Raw genomic sequence first — 9,455 nt, forward strand, 5'->3', positions numbered from 1 at the left:
CTTTCGTCCCCCCATCCAGCCACAAAAAGGGTGTGCATGGCTACCGGAAAAGGCCACTCTTCAGACATTCATGATCTACTCCCGCAATGGCTCATGGGGGACGGGACTGGATGTCAGGCAAGGTCTCAGAGACACCCACTTGCAGGCTAGAGGACAGAGTAGCTGGACCTTCAGGGTGTACACATGCACACTTGCACACACACACACATTCCTATTTCATAGTGTTCTCTCCATCCCCAGTGACCCTTGACACAGATTTCCAGTTGTGGGAGGGCTGCCTGTCCTTCCTGGAGACAGGAGAACACAGGGGAGGGCTTGTTCCAGAGGATAGGGAGGTCCTGGGAGCCTCACTTGCTCCCATGAGTCCCTGTGTTCTTTTAAAAAGTCACAAAATCAAATTTGGTGTTCAGTAGTAGTGTGCCATGTACGCCCCTCCAGCAAGGAGAGCAGTGCTACACGGAATGTCTCCTGGACTGGGAGGAGGGGGTAGGCAGGGCCCCTACTGGCCTCCAGCAGGGCAAGGGTGACCCGAGGGGCTCTTTGGTTCATGAACAGGGCACTGGGCCTCATCTGGTACAGTTCTGGTGCATGAGGGGCACGATGCTGACAAGTGGCTCCACCTTGGCCAGAAATGGGTGCTTCAGCAGCTTGGCCACCTTTGCCCACTGGGCCAGGTCACACACCAGCAGGTGGTCCAGGAAGCCCTTCAGGGATGGCAACAGTTTGTGCAGGTTCTTCAGTCGGGGTGGCAGGTTGTCCTGAATTATCTTCATGGCTTTGAGGGGTGGCTCATTGAAGTAGGGGGTCTCTCTGTCCACCATCTCAATTACCATTACCCCCAGCCACCAGATGTCCACCTGTGGCTCGTAGGGAAGGCAGTGAGTTCCAGGGCCACCCAGTAGGGTGCACTGACCAGTGACTTCCTCCCCTGTACCTTCTTGCTCACCTGGGCATGGAACCTGAAGTCTGACAGCTTTACTCTGCCATCATGGGTCAGCAGGATCGAGTCACTCTTGATGTCCCAGTGGTTGAGGCCCTGGGCATGGAGCACAGACAAGGCATGCAGCGCAGCCAGGCACATGGTGGCAATCTGCTCCTTGTTCATCCTATAATGGGTAATGATGTTGGTGAGAGTGTCTCCCTCCAGGAACTCCATCACCACCCAGAGCTCTTCTCCCACCAGGTATCTGTTGAACATCTCCACCACATTCTCATGCAGGTAGCCCCACATGATCACCACCTCATTGAAGAGCAACTCTTGCCTCTGCTGCTTGCTCAGGTCCATCTTCCTGACAGCCACCAGCTTGCCTGAACTGCACACAATGGTGATGCACATCATGCCTGTAGACCACTCTCTGATCTTGATGATGTTGTCCAGGTAGGAGCAAGGGTCACCTGGGTCCACCACGAGCTATAGGGCAGCCTGGAACTGCTCATGGCATACTTGTGGTTCCTGCTGTCGTGAGAGGGGATCAGGGGGCTTGGGGATGGCGGGTATGGTGGGAGTGGCAAGTGCAGTGAGGGCGCAGGCTGGAGGAGCCAGCTGGGGCTCAGGGGCATGGAGGCCCAGCACTCCAGGGCTGGGGAAGCCACGGACTCAGGTGAGAGGCCAGGAGGAAGAGGACTGGGGACAGCCAGGCCCCTGGCAGATGGCCCATTAGGAACCTTGTGGTGCTGGTCCCCCTGGGCACCCCAGGACAAGTGGTCTGTATCTTCCTCCAGGTATGTGTTAATGGACTGGCTAGCCACCAGTTTGGTCCTACTGGCCAGACTGGAACGCTGGGGGTTACCAACATCTGGCCCAGAATGGGGGCATTTGTCCTGGGAGGACTCCTGTGGTCCCCCTGAGTCCTCCTTGGAAGACTTGAGCCTTTTCTCTGGCTCTGCCCACGGCCTCTCACCACTCCCACCACCCATCTCACTGAGACCAGCCATCCTGCCTCGGCTGACTGCCTTCTCAGGACCCTTTCTGGCCAGGAGAGCCTTTCCTCCAGCATCCTAATTACCTGGGGGGTTATGGGCGGGTGGTGGCAGTCTGTCCGCAGGGAGTTGGAGAGTGTCACTGACATGTTCTCAAACTCATCCTCAGCAGCATGAGGACCCTATCCTTGGCACCTTTGTTGCCCCATGAGATGTTCTTAGAGGCCCCAGGTTAGATGGAAATGGTGCAGGTGGGGTCGATAAAGGGCGTGTGCCAGTGAGCCAACTCCTCGCCCAGGCTCTGTCACTGGGCAGTCCCCTGAACAGCTCATGCTGGTCAAAGCCTGTGTGCACGTGGTGCTCAAAGTTGGATGGTACTGAGATCTCCACACGCTTCTTCCTCTTCCCAAACATGGCAACGGGTTCTCAACACCTCAGGGCTGAGGCTTGGACTCCTACCAGGGGGCCCAGTGTGATGCTGGCTGGACTAGAAGTTACTCTTCCCCGCCCAGTTGCTTATGATCTAGCTGCTTGGTCTGGAACTCCATGCCCTCGTGCCACCTTCAACTCTCTTGCACAGCCCCCACCCTGGCCACTGCCACCATCATGCTGAATCTCCAACCCATCCTTATAAATACAAGTGTCCCATGTCCCATTTCTTAAGATCTAGTTTTGAAAAACTCCTCTTGCATATTCTTAGTTTTATAAAAAAATGTAGAACACAAATTAAAATATTAGTGCATATTTTATTTTTCATATGGGTATGCTGAAAGCCTATTTTTACCTTGAAAATTTAGAAATTATAAAAATTCTATTAGTAATAGTAATAGCAATAACACATATTAAGAGTTTACAGTATGCCAGTCACCATTTTAAGTACTTTAAAATTATCAACTCATTTAATCTTTACAATAATACTAGGAGGTGGGTATTATTTATATCTATCCTCATTATAGAAATAAGCCAGCTTAGTTAAGTAACTTGCCAGAGGTCACAGAGCTAGTAAACGATATAGCCAGTGTTTAAACCCAATGCAAAAGATGTCATGGGTTAATCAGGCAAATGGTAAAATACTACTTAGTCAGATGAACTCTTAACTCTTATTCAGCAAGTTAGAAATTTCTAAGGAAAAGTAAATCTCAAGCAATTATGATTACTTAAAAATACTCACAAAAGAAGCTTGAAATCTTTTGTTCCCTGGACCTAGTGGGGTTTTAAACTGCAAAGGGAGGGTCAATGCTCAAAGGGAGAGGACTGGAGGAGAGAGAAAAAGAGTAGACCTTGGCACAGGCTGGAGAACTTCAGCCTTAGATAATAGTTGAATTTTAAATCAGTCCATCCTCAAGGGAGAGCCCATCCTTTTTGAAATGTGTAGCTTCAAGATAGTCAATTAAGATGCTCTTATTTTTCGTAGCAGTTTTCTTTGGGATTCTTTGACTTGGGAAACAAACGAAGCAAAATGAAGTTAATGACTCTTTCAAGTCCTTCCATCAAATTCTCCCAAATTATATCCATTGTATCAGTGAAAAATGCCTCAGTAGGAAAATAAGTTGCTCTGGGACACAGTGATGGAGGAAGGGAGGAAGAAGCCGCTCACCATAACTAAGAACATAAAGGTGGCACAAAGTTGCTAGCTCTGTCGCAGAAAATGAAGGGAATGGCATTGAGAGGGGACATATCCATTTAAATTCCAACCCCCTTGTCTCAGGCTTTCCTCCTTAGAGTCCAGATGTGACCATAGCATGCACAGCCAGTCACACCACCATGTAAGGAAATCAGTGCTTTGTTCATATGATTAGACTTGGGAAAAAAATGAGAGACAGTCTAGACATCAATTAGAATCACAGGTATGTCTGACCTTTGTGTTACTGACTACAATTAGCAAAGATATCTTTGGCTTTCTTCTCCCCTTACCCAAGAAGTTCAACATGATTTTCTCAAAGATCATCATTTAGGTCCCAAATCCCAGACTGAGCTGGGAACATGATTACTAAGAAAAAATAAACCTCAAATAGATGATACTACTTAAAAATATACACAAGAGGCTTGAACTCTGATATCCCCTAGAAAGAGTAGGGTCTATATTGGCTTTGTCAGCTAAACATTAACCAAGACACATAAAGTTTAGCCTTTGACTTTAGCTAAAGTTGCTGCCCTTACTCTGAAATTTGTTGGCTCTACTAGAATCTATCTCAGTCATTGAAAAAATCATAGATGTATTAGGAATTTAATCTGAATATCATCAAAATCTTATAAAAGTGAACAGAATATGAAACAACATTTTTCTACACTGGAACAAGAAATTGAAAAATTGGTGTTTTTTCCCAGGTATGGTGAACACATTTCAAAGATGGTAAGGGAAAACAGGAGGGGAAGGGGTTTGTAGAAATTACTCCAGATGAAGCAGAGAGGCAGACATGCCCGTCTTTTGATATGTCTTACAGTGGTGAGATAGGAGAGACTTGTATTTTTCTTTTTTCTCACTTTACCTCACAATATTAATTGAATTCTGTGATTTGAAATTAAAATTTTTGATTAGTTACAGACAGTCACATCTTATTTCCTAAGCACACTTAGAGCTTGTCAATAACGGATCTTCCTGATGGCAACTGGAAGCCAGTTAAAGCCCTCCTCTCCCTGCTTGAGGTCATCAAGGCATGGTTGTTTGTTAAAGCTCCAGTGGCCATCAGATTTATGAAGGTCCTGCTAGCCCAGCTTATCCTCCAGGTACAGTGGATTTGGAGAAGAGGAAAGAAAAGGTGTTAACAGATCATAAGGTACATCTTTATTCTAGTAAACAAGGTTAATTGGATTTGGGGAGGTAAAAATACCCAGAATATGAACAAGAATGAGGTTGGAAAACAGCAGTCATTTCACAGGTTCCATATGGTGGTCATGTTTGAGATGATTCTTTTTCAGTAGTCCTGGGACAGCTGGATATTTGGCTCATTACTTCTGTCCCTTTGACCTGATTTTTAGGGAATATTTGTTTATAGCCAAATTCAAATGAGCAAACTACAGACACAAGAACCATTTCTGTGCAAAAACTTAAATTCCCCAGTCAGAAAATAAGCATTTACTGAAGGATGAATCTTATAGAAAAGAACTGATGAGAAGCTCAATCCACACCCAGAGTCTGGTGAAGGTCACTTCAGGATGATGGGGGGGGGAATGAAGCTGTGTATTTGTGAACCAAATTAATACATGAATCCGTAAAGCACGCAGGCTGACTGAGAGATGAAAGCATATCCTTCTGCCAACCAAATTATAGTTTTTAACTCCTCAGAAGGATTGCCTTTCTGAGTGCTGACTCTAAAGAAGCCTGCTCCCTGGTGAGTTGTTCCTGACAGGTATAAATATTACCTTTTGTCATCTATTGTCCACTGATGACAAAAGGAAACTAATTAAGTATAATTTCCAGACTCTCAGAGTTAAGGTCTACTCAGTGGCCTGAGAATTGCTTGCAGGGTTGGAATGCTGCCAACTGTGTGTTGGATCTGGGCAATGATCCTGCACTGGTATAAATTCTAGAGTTAATGGTGAAATAATAGAGTCACAACCGCTGGGAAGCATATTTTTCTGTTCTAAAGAATGAAGTCCCTGCAGATGTGTAGTGAATGCATCAGTGTTCACTGCCATTGTGAATTCTCCTAAAGCCTCATCCTAAATCCACAATGTCTCCCAAAGCATTTCAAGTTTGTGGCATTTTCTATTATTCTTAAATGTGGTGTTTTCATGGCTTATTTACTTAAAGCTTCTTTGTAGATCTGTGAGGATATTCCTTGGCAAGGTGTTTCAATGATATCATTAGTTTCTCTGTATGAATGAATGCTCCCAGACGGCTTTATGTCAGCCACATACAAAATATCCCACTGTCCATTTCTCTAAATGGCAAAATTGATTTTTTTTATAACATTTCTATTCTTACCATTCCAGAGAAGTCTGCCAGCTAAACAATTAACTGGTATTGGATAATAACTTATTTACTCTCATTTGCTTACTCTATAAGGCACACATTATTGTTTTGTGGATAGCACTGGTCTGGCCTTTAACCTTGTGTTCATCACGTGCTCATAAACAGTACCTGATACATAGCAGATGCCCAATTAAAATTTACTAGATGAATTTATGAATGGATTGATCTCAGATATGCACAGCTTGTGCTATTGTTTGGATCTTAATCTTGTGTTGATACACACAATGGAAGTTTGTTCATAGGAAAAAACAAACTGTTTTTCTTTTTGCATACTCTCACAACACTTCTGGCCACCAATATGTGTGGGGGGTTCTCACACTAATCAATTCTCTGACACCAGCTGGATGTCCTGCAATCCAGTTCAATTTTAACAATAACCAGAGTTAGTAGAGACCCTATGGGTTAAGGGCTCAATACCACAGGACTGCCCACCACTTCATATGCCAATCACAAATAGTAGGTTACCAGGTTACCCACAACCTGTGTCTGACTTGACTACAAATCAGAGGTTTCTGTGACCCCTTTCTTGGGTTCTGTAATTTACTAGAACAGCTCATAGTACTCAGGGAAACTTTACTTACATTTACCCATCTATTATAAAGGATATTGCAAAGAATATACATGAACAGCCCGATGAAGAGGTACATAGGGCAAGGTACAGAAGGGTACTGAGTGCAAGAGCTCCAGTGTCCTGGTAGAATTGGGATGCATCACCTTCCTGGCACATGATGTTTTCTTCAACCAGGAAGCTCTCTGAACCCCATAAACCAGAAATTTTTATGGAGGCTTCATCCTATAGGCATGATCGATTATTAACTCAATCTCCAGCCCCTCTTCCCTGCCTGGGGGATGAGAAGGGTGGGGTAGAAAGTTCCAAGCTTCTAATCATGGTTTGGTCTTTCTGGTGGCCAGCTGCCATCCAGAAACTCATCAAGAGTCATCTCATTAGAGCAAAAGATGCTCCTATCACCAAGGAAATTCTAAGGAATTAGGAGTTCTGTGTCAAAAACTGGGGTCAAAAACCAAATATTAGAGCAAAAGATGTACTTAGCACCCATATTTTTTTATAAGTTTCCTCCTGATTGTTTAGGAGCTCTTTGCCAGGAACCAGGGATGAAGACTAAAATATCTATTTCTTATTATGAATCACAATATCACAAAGGACAATTTCAACAATTGTTCCAATGGATACCTTTAGGAAATTTGTTAGAATGGAAGACCTAAAAATAGGTCTTGTTTCAACATTACCAAGGCACAAATGATCCTTGCTGATTTAATTGCCTGGCATGCAAATGAAGCTTTAGAAGTGAAATCTGATACTTGCTGTATGAGCTTAGAGTTGGAGTGTGACCCCTAAAATTGTATACTGTGCTAATGGGCATGGGCAAGAATTCTCATCACCGGTTCCCCCAAGGCACTGATGTTTGCATTATTCCTGTAGGTAAGTAGACTGTTAAAAAGTACATGTTTGTAGAGCATTTTGTTGTAACTGTGTTCCTTTACAAACAGGTAGTTTCTCTGGAAGTGCTGCATGTGTGTAATCCTCTTTATGAATCAAAAATAATTACTGGTTCCCATGCTTGAACAATTTTATCTGCTTCCATCCAATTAAATTTGATAGGATAAATATTTGAGAGGGTGAGGTGTGTGATTTCACAGGTAAATCTGTGAACATTGCTTTTTACTGAGGTTCATTGCATACAAACTGCTTTTCATGTTAACAGCATTCAGAGTGCTTCTCTGAGCTTTCATCATATAGGTTAAACATCACTCCTTGTATTGAGCCTTCCAACCTATTTTTTAGAAGTTTACTGCTTGATTGTTTCTAAATAATGCATTTAACAGAAGACCATGTTGGCTTCCTCAAAGAGTATCACATATTTAGATACAGTCAACCAAAAAGCCCCATATTCAGAAGGCTATACTTAGATACCAGCTGTTTGTTTTGATTTCTAATTCATAGTTGCTCACTGAATGGATTTTTGCAACAGGAGGCGAAAGAGGATTTTGTTTTTACATATTATCTGTATATTAGGGTTTCTTTTACTTTGCAGTGAAAATGTCAAATGCTTTTAATGACTAGATTTTTTTTTTAGTAAACTCATCTGATTTTGCCTTTTTCTCTGCTCACATAATGAGCATTATTTCCCAGGTATTATAAAAGCCTAATATTATATTTTAATATCATCATGAAATAAAATCATGTTTTTAAAACATTTCCATTTGTACATTCTACTACTAGACTCTAGGGATTTTTTGCCTATTGGAGCACTGGGTTTCAGTGTTTCAAAGGAGGGGTAGATACTCCTACTGGGAGAACTCTGTCATTTATCCATATCAAGGGTCAAATTAAATTTTTATTGGCATCCTTAGGAATACAATAAGCTTGAAAATTAGGCTTTGGAGGACAGAGAGAAATTTTTATAAATTTCTTTAGCATATCAAAGACCAAGCATGGAAAGCTCTTAGAAGGTATTTCTAGTGTTCACTAATAGTACCCGACTAAGCTCCTTGAAATTAATGAGACCATGCATCTACTACTAGCTAATGGACCATGAGAAGAAGTAATGAGTGTCTCTTCTGGACTGACGGTGAAAGTCCCCTATTCAATCTTTCTTTTCAGTGGGGAGCCTGGAGTGGTGCATTAAAATGGCAGAGCTACAAGATTGAAGCAGTCTACATTGCAAGGTCATCTCACGGAACAAAGTTGCACTGGTGGGTCACCTGACCTACAAAACACTTTATGTATTCAAGAAGTAAACTTCATGTGTTAATCCCCCAAGATTTGGGGATTACTTATTGCCACGTTATAACTCAATCTTGTTTTGCCTAAGACAGGCTCACATCATCATATTTCTTCCATGAGTTTGAGAAAATACCTCTTCTGTTATATAAAGGCCAGGATGAGACTTTTAGTGCTCCAGGATAGGAGGAAGAAAAGACACTGAGTCCACTCCTTGTGAATGGAGGGATTAAAGAACAAATAAAAGGGACAAAAGGAGATGAAGAAAGGCAGGTGTTCTTGTCTGAATATTTGTGTCCCCCCAAAATTCATATGTTGAAATCTGATCTCCAATGTAACAGTATTAAGGGGTGGGGCCTTTGGGAGATGATTAGGTCATAAGGGCTTTGTCCTCATGAATGGGGCTAGTGCCCTCATAAAAAAGGCTTGAGGGAACCTGTTTGACCTTTCCACCATATGAAGATGCAGCTAGAAGGTGCCATCTTTGAAGCAGAGAGTGAGCCTTCACCAGACATTAGATCTGCTGGTGCCTTGATCTCAGACTTCCCAGCCTCCAGAACTGTGAGCAATAAATTTTTGTTGCTTATAAACTACCCAGTCTAAGTCAATTTTTTGTATCCACTCAAATGGATTAAGACAGCAGGCAGGATAGGGGCTTTTGTTTTACCATATCTCAGTGTTATTTTGTTCATAGAGTGAGAGTATTGGTGTTTAGATTTTTCCAAAGCCTCTTTGTCAATTTTATTTTCCATTTCTCATTGCCTATGTTTAATTTTGCCATTTAACAATTTAAGTTTACTCCTCCCTTGTCCTGGA

At 42.8% G+C, this 9,455-nt stretch overlaps 1 pseudogene; it reads right to left on the reverse strand.

Moving 5' to 3' along the window:
- Nucleotides 1-566: 566 nt before the first annotated feature.
- LOC134367629 (serine/threonine-protein kinase PAK 4-like) lies at nucleotides 567-2,334 on the reverse strand (annotated as a pseudogene).
- Nucleotides 2,335-9,455: the final 7,121 nt, after the last annotated feature.

The sequence above is a fragment of the Cynocephalus volans genome, chromosome X (assembly GCF_027409185.1).
Source record: "Cynocephalus volans isolate mCynVol1 chromosome X, mCynVol1.pri, whole genome shotgun sequence".
Classification (NCBI taxonomy): domain Eukaryota; kingdom Metazoa; phylum Chordata; class Mammalia; order Dermoptera; family Cynocephalidae; genus Cynocephalus; species Cynocephalus volans.